Below are 12,487 nucleotides of genomic sequence, written 5' to 3' on the forward strand. Positions count from 1 at the left end.
CAGGTTACAATCCATGGGGTTGCAAGGAGTATCACCACCACCATCTTTCGACTGCAAATCAGTTCTACGAAGTGCATCTTTATAACTGGTAAGATATTTCTAAAGAGTAAGGTACTCCTAAAAATATATACAATAAGTTTATATTTTAATTAAATTAAAGTTTTAGATATAAAACTTCTCATAAGTTTCACAAGCATCCAAGTACTTTTAGACCCTGGTTCTACATACTTTCCAGGTTAAAAAATAGCTTACTAGAAAACGTCAGACCCCCAAATTACACTTACATTGTTTTTTGAGGGAGTCAGCTCCTAAGAAGGCAATTGGCTATACTTTCCCTTTTGTCAGAACTGATGTTGGTACCACTCCAGCCATTCTTGACATAGGAGACTCTGAAGTGTTTTGCCCGCTTTCAGGTTATGAGGGATAGCTGCCAAATTCTAGATCCGCTACTTATTTTTCTAATTAGTTCCTATTTGGGGATGCTATTGTGTTTCTCCTTAAAATGCAGAGAAGTATGCTGCAGCTGTAAAGGTCTATGTTCACCATTCAAAACCTACCTGGCCTGAAAGGATGATAGACTCTAGTGCTTTTCCAGAAGAAGGCAATTGGTTTTCTGTTTGTAGTCTATTGTGCTGTTGGTAAATCCTAGGTTTTTCTCTTATGCACATAAGTCAAAGGAGGAGGAATTTGCTTCTGGTTCAATAAGTATTTCTCCTGGAAGGTAGGAGAGAGCCCAGGAGAGCTGTTAATCCAGTCTGCTGGGGTAGCATACCGCACGAGTGCAGAGGCAGGCTGCTAAAGCAGTGACGTGAGTGGTGGGGCTTGATGATACATAGACTTCACCTGCTCTGCAACCAGAGCCTATAATAAAGTTTACAGTTTATAAAACACCATCCTAAAATATTTATGTGGCTCTGTAGGTGAATTGGATCTGTTTTTCAACTCTGTATGCAATCATGCTGTACAAAAGCCACTGACCTTTATAAAGGAAAATATGGCGCTTCTCCTAAGCTGTTCGGTGAATTTAATGTTCTAAATTTAATGTTCTACTTGAGTGGGGGTTTTGTGTTCTGGGAATAGTTGAGGGAGAGTAGGGGAATGGTAAAAAAAAAAAAAAAAAAGTTGGCTGCCTTAATATGTAGAGAGTAATTCTCCTTTTGCATGTCCTTAAAATGTTGACTATCCTCTGAAGTAGCACCGTCTAATGGAAAATATCTTCATTATCACAGGAAGTTTTATCTGTACTGTCCAATATGGTAGCCACACATGGCTACTGATTACCTGAAATGCAATCAGTGTAACTAAGAAACTGAATTTTAAATCTTAAATTTAAACTTAATTTAGATTTAAGCAGTTACACGTGGCCAGTAGATTTTCAAGCATTAATTTTAATGTTTGTGGTTATAGGATTCTTTATAAACATTTTGAAAACAGCCTGTTTCTACCTAGAAAGCTGTTTAATGCAAATACACTTTCCAAGTGTTCACAGATCATCTGATTCACAACTGTGGGTCCGTAGATGTCTGTGCACCCCGAGGACTTACATTCTGCAGTGAGATACACGAGATTTGAATTATGACCACAACAAGCTGTGTGAATTGAGTTAGATAATATTCTTAAAATGTGTTCTTTCATCTGCAAATTGAGCCTATTAATAATACCTACTTCATAGACTTGTTGAGAGGGTTAAATGAAAACATTAATCATCACTCTTAGGTTAATGGTTGAATCTATGAAAGAAATTATAGAACCATTTCATGGCTTAATTAAAAGGGACTTTATGAAGTTTGGTCTGTACCACCCAGTTTCTGTCAGAAGAATGGAGCCACTTATAAGTACTATAGGAACATGGTATACATAACAGGAATTAGATCTTACACAAATATGGGAGCGGATGAAGAAAGGAAGGTCTATAAGGAGGAAGTGGATATTCAGAAAAGAGTAAAGCATTTCAGTCTTAATGCCAAGGACGTGCCCTTTGTGTGCCAGTGCCAAACTGAATCTCAGACAGAGTTTCGGGTGGAGTACCAAAGAACAGCTTTATTGCTTTGCAAAGCAAAGAGGGACACAACAGTTCATGCCCTCAGACACTGTGTGTCCCAGCCTGGGAGGATTTGGTGAGGGGTTTTTTTAGCAATGTTCAAGAGTAGGCTTCCTGGTAAGGATCAGGGTGTGTGCTGTAATCTGGCCTCATATGATCCTGGGGAGCTCCTCTGATTCTTGAGGTCATCAAACCATGACTTAAACTCTGGAATGAGGAATGGTTCCTCAAGTACTAAACCCCCCATTTGTTGTGGGTTTCATGTCTGTAAAGATCCCCTTCATGGATCACAGCCTTGCCCTGATGAAAGGACTTGGATAACTCAGTGAAGTTATGAGCCATTCTGTGCAGGGCCACCCAAGATGGACAGGTCATAGTGGAGAGTTCCGACAAAACACGGTCCACTGAAAGAGGAAGTGGCAAACCACTCCACTCTTCTTACCTCGAGAATCCCGTGAACGGTATGGAAAGACGAAAAGATATGGCACTGGAAGAAGAGCCTCCCAGCTCAGAAGGTCCAATATGCTACTGGGGAAGAGCAGAAGGCAGCTACAAATAGCTCCAGAAAGCCAGCTGGCAGGTTAGCTCAGTTGGTTAGAGCATGGTGCGAATAACAAATAGATCCAGAAAGAATGAAGTGTCTGGGCCAAAGCAGAAATAATGCTCAGTTGTGGCTATGTCTGGTGGTGAAAGTAAGTCCAATTCTGTAAAGAACATTACTTCATAGGAACCTAGAATGTTAGGTCCACAAATCAAGGTAAATTGCACATGATCAAGCAGGAGATGGCAAGATTGAACATCAACATCTTAGAAATAAGTGAACTAAAATGGATGGGAATAGGTGAATTTAATTCAGATAACCATTATATCTACTACTGTGTACAAGAATCCTTTCTAAGAAATGGAGCAACCTTCATAGTTAACAAGAGTCCTAAATGCAGTACTTGGGTGGGACCTCAAAAATGACAGAATGATCTCAATTTGTTTGTTCTATACAGCCAGCAAAAACAAGACCTGGAGCTGACTGTGGCTCAGATCATGAACTCCTTATTGCAAAATTCAGCCTTAATTGAAGAAAGTAGGGAAAACCACTAGGTTATTCAGGTATGACTTAAATCAAATCCCTTATGATTATACAGTGGAGGTGGCAAATAGATTCAAGGGATTAGATCAGATAGAGTGCCTGAAGACCTATGGGCCCATGTTTGTAACACTGTACAGGAGTCAGTGACCAAAACCATCTCAAAGAGAAAGAAATTCAATAAAGCAAAGTAGTTGTCTCAGGAGGTTTTACAAATAGCCAAGGAAAGAATCTAAGTGCAAGACAAGGGAGAAATGGAAAAATATACCCAAATGAATGTAGGGTTCCAGAGAATAGCAAGGAGAAATAAGAAGGCCTTTTTAAATGAACAATGCAAAGAGGCAGAGGAAAACAATAGAATAGGAGAGGCAGAGGAAAACAATAGAATAGGAAAGACAAGAGATCTCTTCAAGACAGTTGGAGACATGGAGGGAACATTTCATGCAAGAATAGACAGGGTAAAGGACAGAAACAGTAAGGGTCTAATAGAGGCAGGAGAGATTAAGAAGAGGTGGCAAGTATACACAGAAGAACTATACAAAAGCTTTTTAATGGTGTGGTCACACATCTATAGCCAGAAATCCTGGAATGTGAAATCAAGTGGGCATTAGGAAGTATGACTACAAATAAAACTAGTGGATGTGATGGTATTTCAGCTGAGCTATTTCAAATCATAAAAGATGATGCTATGAAAGTGCTACACTCAATATACCAACAAATTTGGAAAACTCAGCAATGGCCACAGGACTGGAAAGGGTCAGTTTTCACTCCTATCTCAAAGAAAAGCAATGCCAAAGATTGTTCAAACTAAAGTACAATTGTGCTCATTTCTCATGCTAGCAAGGTAATGTTCAAAATCCTTCAAGCTAGCTTCGTACTTGAACTAACAACTCCCAGATGTACAAGCTAGGTTTTGAAGAGGCAAAAGAACCAGAGATCAAATTGCCAACATTCTTTGGATCATGGACAAAGCAAGGGAGTTCCAAAAAAATCTGTTTCATAGACTATGGTAAAGCCTTTGACTGTGTGGATCACAACAAACTGTGGAAAATTCTTAAAGTGATGAGAGTATCAGTCCACCTTACCTGCCTCCTGAGAAACCCGTAGGCAGGTCAAGAAGAAACAGAACCAGATAAGGAACAATTGACTGGTTCACAATTGGGAAAGGCATATGACAAGGCTGTATATTGTTCCTCTGCTTATTTAACTTATATGCAGAGTAGATCATTTGAAATGCAGGGCTGAGTAAATCACAAGCTGAAATCAAGATTGTCAGGAGAAATCTCAACAACCTTACATATGCAGATCCTACCCCTTTAATGCAGAAGGCAAAGAGGAACTAAAGAGCTTCTTGATGAGGGTGAAAGAGGAGAGTGAAAAAGCTGGTTTGAAACTCAGCATTCAAAAATCTGAGATCATGGCACTGGGTCCCATCACTTCATGGCAAATAGAAAGGAAAAAATTGGAAGCAGGGACAGATTTTATTTTCTTGGGCTCCAAAATCAGTGCGGACAGTACCTGCACAATAAATCAAAAAATGCTTGCTCCTTGGAAGGAAGGCTATGACAAGCCTAGGCAGTGTATTAAAAAGCAGAAACATCATTCTGCTGAAAAAGGCCCATTTAGTCAAAGCTGGGATTTTTCCAGTAGTAGTGTACAGACCAGAGATTTGGACCATAAAGAAAGCTGAGTGGTGAAGAATTGATGCTGCTGTATTGTGGTGATGGAAAGTATGTTGAGAGTCCCATGGACTGCAAGGTTGTTAAGTCAGTCAATCCTAAAGGATTCCAACCCTGCATATTCATTGAAAGGACTGATGCTAAAGCTGAAGCTCCAATACTTTGGTCACCTTATGTGAAGACCCGACTTACTGGAAAAGACCTTGATGCTGGGGAAGATTGAAGGGCAGGAGGAGAAATGGGTGACAGAGGATGAGATGGTTAGATGGCATCAGCAACTCAATTGACATGGATTTGAGCAGACTCTGGGAGATACAGGAGGACAGAGGAACCTGGAGTTCTCCAGTTCATGGGGTCACAAAATGTTGTACAGGTCTTAGCAGCTGAACAATAACAACAATATAGCCCAAAGATATTGCTATCTGTATCCCTCAGGGAGAACGAGGACCCTGCCTTAAGGCTGCACTTTCGTTTTTTGGATGCTCTTCCTTTGTCTTTGCATCCTCTTCCTTCCTTGATCAGCAATGGTTTGAACTTGCCCTTTGTAACTCAGGAAAGGTCATGAAGGCTGTAGCCTATTTCCTCAGAAACAAGAAATGTAGGACAGAGAATGAATTCCATATCTAGGAGCCCCACAATGTCTTGCTTGATTTCAGTCTGAAATGCTGGAACACATGGAGAAGTCAGAGTTTGCAGGAAAATTCAAGAAGCAAAGTATCTGGATATCCAACTGGGCCATGTAGGAAGAACTAGTTGGTGGACTGTAGTAACTGCCTCTTCTGAGGAAGCTGGGGTCTCTCTGGGCTTGTGCCTGGTGGTGGGCAATGGGTCAGTGCTGGCTGACAGGACCAGCAATTATGGTGACAAGATCTACTCAGATTGTGAGGAGAAGGAAGACAACTGTTGTTCATGCGACACTTCTGGTCTGTGGTCCCAGGATCTGATTGCCAAGTTCCTTCAAAGAGTAATGGCCTCGTCTTCATTTCTATCTTCCAATCTTAAATGAGTTTCTTTCTTGGCCAACTCGATTCTGAAACCACACAGGAAAGGTATTCTGATGTGGACAAAAAAAAAAAAAAAAAAAAATTGCCTGCTGTTTTAGCAAACAAAAATGTTGCTTGCCATCAAGACATGAGCCACTGTAGCTGCCACCTGCCCCTGACACTGTGCCCTGCGGGGGATTCAGGATGGAGAAAAATAGGACACTGGTTCCAGATAATTAAGATGCTTATCAAAGGAATAACTTCAATGATCTCAGACTCTTGCATTTTCCCATACATAGAAAAGTATTAACATCTTTGACTTGAGCTGTCTGGTTTTTGGGATTAGCTTTAATTTTTTCAGTGTTTGACTTATTCTTTTTTTTTCATCAAAAACTCCTATAATGTTAGCCAAGTTGATAAAACACATTCAAGCGCATAGCTCATCACCTTATTTTAGAAATGATTTTGATTTTATTATTTGCAAGTTATAATGATTTTAGAATCATTTATACATGATTTTAGAATAGACATATGCTCCTTAATTTGCAAATGATTTTCAGAATATTCTGTCAGTGATTGGCACAAGAATGTCTAATGGGGGTTGTGATTAGAACACTGGTTTCTTGATCCTCAGTACCTGGAGGACTCTGTCTGTACACAGCTGGAAAGCATGCCCTGGAGCATTTCAACTGCTCTTTCTCTTATGCTGATGAGAGAGGATAAAGGCCTGAATAACATCCAAGGACAGTTCACATTTCCATTCAAAGACAGTGACTCCAGTGGAACCAGCCAAGTGATCATTGGCATATACAGGAACACCTCAAGGCTAAATTACTCCTAGAGCTTTCTATGTCCCTGTGGATTACTAGCCTTTGGCTGAATTCAGGTATATCTTTGTAAAATAAAAGTTTAGTATCACCTTCTCAGCAAAAAAGACTGAGGCAAATTATTGTGCTCACATTTATCCATTGTGCACCCCCCCCCCAAGAAGATAAATCAATCCGCATTTTCTTTGTGACAAACTTGTAGAAATATTGGTGTATAAGCAAAAGAAATGCGAGGGAATTATTTGTGTAATGGAGATATTTTTTCTCATAAATTGTCAAATTATAAACAGTTGCCAACCTGTTGGATTTTCCTAAGGCTGTGCTCTTTGCTTTTATCAACTTTATATATGATTTATGCAGGCAGATGCATCAGATTGAAAAACGATAAAGAAAATGTGACTTGCCTGAAAACTGAATCCAGAGATAAGCTTGTGAGTTTTAAAGCACTGAATCGGAATACAAAATTTCATTGTAATGATGATATAAAATTTATCTATTTTTCACCCAAAAATTGCCATGTAAAATACTGTATATTTAAATTAATCACCAAAACTTTGTGATGTTGATATTACACTGTTCGTTTTGCATAGAAAATACCTAAGCCTCAAGGATATGCAGCAACTATTTTACATTGCTGTCCAAGCTAGTGGTGAAGATGGATGTGTCTACCAAGAAATGCAGAAAGCTACAAATAAGAAGAGTTTATCAGGGATCTTAAGAATTGCAATTCAGGAGGCATTGCTTCAACTAACAATTCAAATCTGTTCCAAGGGAAATAGAAAATGGCAGGGGTTATAGGACAAGATACAATGCTATTCCAGAGAAACTGTGTAGGTTATTTTTACATGACTATGATTGGTACCAGTGAAACAGGAGGGAAGGGGGCAGGGCACAACTTTGAAAGAAAGACATAGCATGAAGACACAACACAACTGATTAGAATCAAATGAGCCCAAGATGGCAGAGAAGTCAACCTGACTAGACCTTGATCCTCAGTATAAGCTCCTTGTAATACATCAGCACCTCAGCAAGCTAAATGACACAGCCAGAGGTGCCGTGACAGTTCCCAGGTTGACGAAAGACCAAAAAGTGGGAGGTAGCTTAATACCTGGAAATCTCTGCCCCTTCCCAAAATGGTTGGAATAATCCTCCTACTCATTAGCCAATGAAATGACTCAGCCCATAAAAGATAACCACATTATATTTCCAGGCCACACCTACCCTCCGTGATGGCCCACACTCTGTTTGTGAAGTGTGTTTCTCGCTGAATAAAACCTACTTCTTACCTACCACTTAGTCTCTCAGTGAATTCTTTCTGCAATGAGACACAAAAAAACATGAACCTCAGGCAGTCAATTCAGTTGATTAGTAGTATCCAACTCCTTGAGACCCCAGCAGCGGCAGCACACCAGGTTTCTCTGTCCATCACCAACTCCCAGGGCTTATTCAAACTCATGTCCATCAACCATCTCATCCCCTGTCGTCCCCTTCTCCTCCCACCTTCAATCTTTCCCAGCATCAGGGTCTTTTCAAATGAGTCGGTTATTCACATCAGGTGGCCAAAGTATTGGAGTTTCAGCTTCAGCATCAGCCTTTCAAATGAATATTCAGTACTGATCTCCTTTAGGATGGACTGGTTGGATCTCCTTTCGGTCCAAGGGACTCTCAAGAGTCTTCTCCAACACCACAGTTCAAAAGCATCAATTCTTCAGGGCTCAGCTTTTTTATAGGCCAATTCTCACATCCATACATGACTACTGGAAAAACCATAGTTTTGACTATATGGACCTTTGTCACCAAAGTGATGTCTCTGCTTTTTAATATGCTGTCTAGGTTGGTCATAGCTTTTCTTCCAAGGAGCAAGTGTCCTTTAATTTCATGGCTGCAGTCACCATCTGCAGTGATTTTTGAGCCCCAAAATACAAAGTCTCTCATTGTTTCCATTGTTTCCCCGTCTATTTGCCAATGAAGTGATGAGACCAGATGCCATGATCTTAGTTTTCTGAATGTTGAGCTTTCAGGCAATGTTTTCACTCTCCTCTTTCACTATCATCAAGAGGCTCTTTAGTTCATCATTACTTTCTGCCATAAGGGTGGTGTCATTTGCATATCTCAAGTTATTGATATTTCTCCCGGTAATCTTGATTCCAGCTTGTGTTTCATCCAGCCCAGCATTTCACATGATATACTCTGCATATAAGTTAAATAAGCAGGGTGAAAATATACAGCTTTGATATACTCCTTTCCTGAATTGGAACCAGTCTGTTTCTCCATGTCCAGTTCTAACTGTTGCTTCTTAACCTGCATATAGATTTCTCAGGAGACAGGTCAGGTGGTCTGGTATTCCCATCTCTAGAAGAATTCTCCAGTTTGTTGTGATCCACACAGTCAAAGGCGTTGGCATAGTCAATAAAGCAGAGGAGATGTTTTTCTGAAACTCTCTTGCGTTTTTGATGATCCAGCAGATGTTGGCAATTTGATCTCTGGTTCCTCTGCCTTTTCTAAATCCAGCTTGAATATCTGGAAGTTCAGGGTTCACGTACTGTTGTAACCTTACTTGGAGAATTTTGAGAATTACTTTGCTAGTGTGTGAGATGAGTGCAATTGTGTAGTACTTTGAACATTCTTTAGTATTGCACTTCCCTGGTGGCTCAGAGGTTAAAGCATCTGCCTGCAATGCAGGAGACCTGGGTTATATCCCTGGGTTGGGAAGATCCCCTGGGGAAGGAAATGGCAACCCACTCCAGTATTCTTGCCTGGAGAATCCCATGGATGGAGAAGCCTGGTGTGCTACAGTCCACGGGGTCGCAAAAGTCGGACACGACTGAGCGACTTCACTTTCACTTTCACTTTTCTTTGGGATTGGAATGAAAACTGACCTTTTCTAGTCCTGTGGCCACTGTTGAGTTTTCCAAATTTGCTGGCATATTGATTGTAGCACTTTCACAGCATCATCTTTTAGGATTTGAAATAGCTCAGCTAGAAATCCATCACCTCCACTAGCGTTGTTTGTAGTGATACTTCCTAAGGCCCATATTACTTCATATTCCAGGATGTCTGGCTATAGGTGAGTGATCACACCATCGTGATTATCTGGATCATGAAGACCTTTTTCATACAGTTCTTCTGTGTATTCTTGCCATCTCTTCTTAGGCTCTTCTGCCTCTCTTAGGCTCATACCATTTCTGTCCTTTATTGAGTCCATCTTTGCATGAAATGTTCCCTTGGTATCTCTGATTTTCTTGAAGAGATCTCTAGGCTTTCCCATTTTATTGTTTTCCTCTAATTCTTTGCACTGAGGAAGGCTTTCTTATCTCTCCTTGCTATTCTTTGGAACTCTGTCTTCAAATGGGTGTATCTTTCCTTTTCTCCTTTGCTTTTCACTTGCCTTCTTTTCACAACTATTTGTAAAGCCTCCTTAGACAGCCATTTTGCTTTTTGCTTTTCTTTTTCTTTTGGATGGTCCTGATCCCTGTCTCCTGTACAGTGTCATGAATCTCCATCCATAGTTTATCAGGCACTTTGTCTAGCAGATCTAGTCTCTTAAATCTATTTCTCACTTCCACTGTATAAAACTTAGGGACTTGATTTAGGTCATACCTGAATGGTCTAGTGGTTTTCCCTACTTTCTTCAATTTCAGTTTGAATTTTGCAATTAGGAATTCATGATCTGAGCCACAGTCAGCTCCTGTTTTTTTTTTTTTTTCTGACTGTATAGAGCTTCTCCATCTTTGGCTGCAAAGAATATAAACAATCTGATTTTGGTATTGACCATCTGGTGATGTCCATGTATATAGTCTTCTCTTCTGTTGTTGGAAGAGGGTGTTTGCTATGACCAGTATGTCCTCTTGGTAAAACTCTAGCCTTTGCCCTGCTTCATTTCATGCTCCAAGGCCAAACTTGCCTGTTACTTCAGGTATCTCTTGACTTCCTACTTTTGCATTCCAGTCTCCTACAATGAAAAGGGCAACTTAGGTGGGTGTTAGTTCTAGAAGGTCTTGTAGGACTTCATAGAACCGTTCAACTTCAGCTTCTTTAGCATTACTGGTCGGGGCATAGACTTGGATTACCATTATATTGAATGGTTTGCCTTGGAAATGAACAGACATCATTCTGTCATTTTAGAGACTGCATCCAAGTACTGCATTTCAGACTCTTTTGTTGACTATGATGGCTACTTCATTTCTTCTAAGGGATTCTTGCCCACAGTAGTAGATATAATGATCATCCGAATTAAATTCACTCATTCTAGTCCAGTTTAGTTCACTGGTTCCTAAAATGTGGATGTTCACTCTTGCCATCTTCTGTTTGACCACTTCCAATTTACCTTGATTCATGGACCTGACATTCCAGGTTCCTATGCAATATTGTTCTTTATAGCATCAGATTTTACTTCCATCACCAGTCACATCCACAACTGGGTGTTGTTTTTGCTTTGGATCCATCCCTTCATTCTTCCTGCAGTTATTTCTCCATTGTTCTCCTGAGCCTCAGTAAGTCCAGACATCGGGTGAGTGATTCTAATTAAAAGACCATGCATTCAAGTCCCAAGCAGGGTTTTGGCTGGTTTCTAGTCCTAGCCTCTTGCGTTCAAGTTCCAAACTGGGTTTTGGCTGGGTTCATGTCCTGGTGCATGCGTTCAAGCCCCAATCTGAGGTAAACAGTTTCACCAGCAAGCATTCAGTCACTTGCCAGCAGTAGATTGATTGTTTAGCTGTGATCTCTAGGGAGTAAAGAAAACATGTTCCAGGTGGCTTTGGATGGCTTTTGGATGTCAAAAGTTTACATTGCTCTTGGAGATGAACATGTGTAAGTTTATAGTTCAAATTTCCTCCCTTTGATGACTCCTTCTTTGGAAAGAAGGAGTCTTTCCATATTGATGATAAATCATCATATGTGCTCGTACTCATTTGTTAATATCACTAAACAAAAGTCCCTCAGAACCAGGAAGTTTCATTGTTTGTATGTCAAGTCCCACAGAAGAGGAAAAGGGACTAAGAGTCATGATCTTCAGATAATAATCACGTTCAAGCAATAAGAAGATTTTCAGGAAGAAAGACTAGGCATCGTCCACACCAGAAATAATGATATACTTAGTCCATTTTTTATCTGTGGTATAAATTGTGGGACATGTCTAGTTGAGTAATTCAAGACTTTGCACACTCATAATTTTAATATCCTGAGTAGCTGAGAAACAGCAAGAAATACGGAGCATCATTAATTTAAGAAAGACAAAGAGAGAACATATGAGGTATCTGAATGACATCCAAGACCCTTTAACATCTGATGAAATTTACTTTTATTGACTATTTCATCCCAACCAAGAATCAGAACCATCTATATCCACACAGCTTACTGCCTATATTAACATGACTTTAAAAGTTGCAGATAACTGTATTTCATTACTGGCAGTTCCTGAAAGATCCATCAACTCTTCAACTGAAAGGATCAAATGGTAGTGTGTACTCTAAGACTTTCTTAACCTCTTGCTTCAAAATACTTGCCTTGATGCTGTGTACAAATCTAAAATTATATGTCATTACAACTCTCATATTTAAAGACCTTAAACTTGATTTTAAAATGTCAATAAATAATCCAAATTTGCTCTTCACTCTGTCCATCACTACTACTGGGGAAGAATACCTCTTCTTGAGGTAAGCAATAAACTCGACTTTGTTTTATTGGTTAGTCATTTTTCTGTTTTGGGAACTCTGCCTCTGGCTCAACTCAGCCAATATTAGAAAATTCACAGCTCATTGAATGCTCCATTCTCAATCACACCCTGTTTTCCCCACATATCTGTTTCTACCCACCTGCCTGAAATGCCTCATTCCATACCCTCTTTCTTTATCCGACAAGCTTCAAGTTAAAATTTA

The sequence above is a fragment of the Bos javanicus genome, chromosome 27, assembly GCF_032452875.1.
Source record: "Bos javanicus breed banteng chromosome 27, ARS-OSU_banteng_1.0, whole genome shotgun sequence".
Lineage (NCBI taxonomy): Eukaryota > Metazoa > Chordata > Mammalia > Artiodactyla > Bovidae > Bos > Bos javanicus.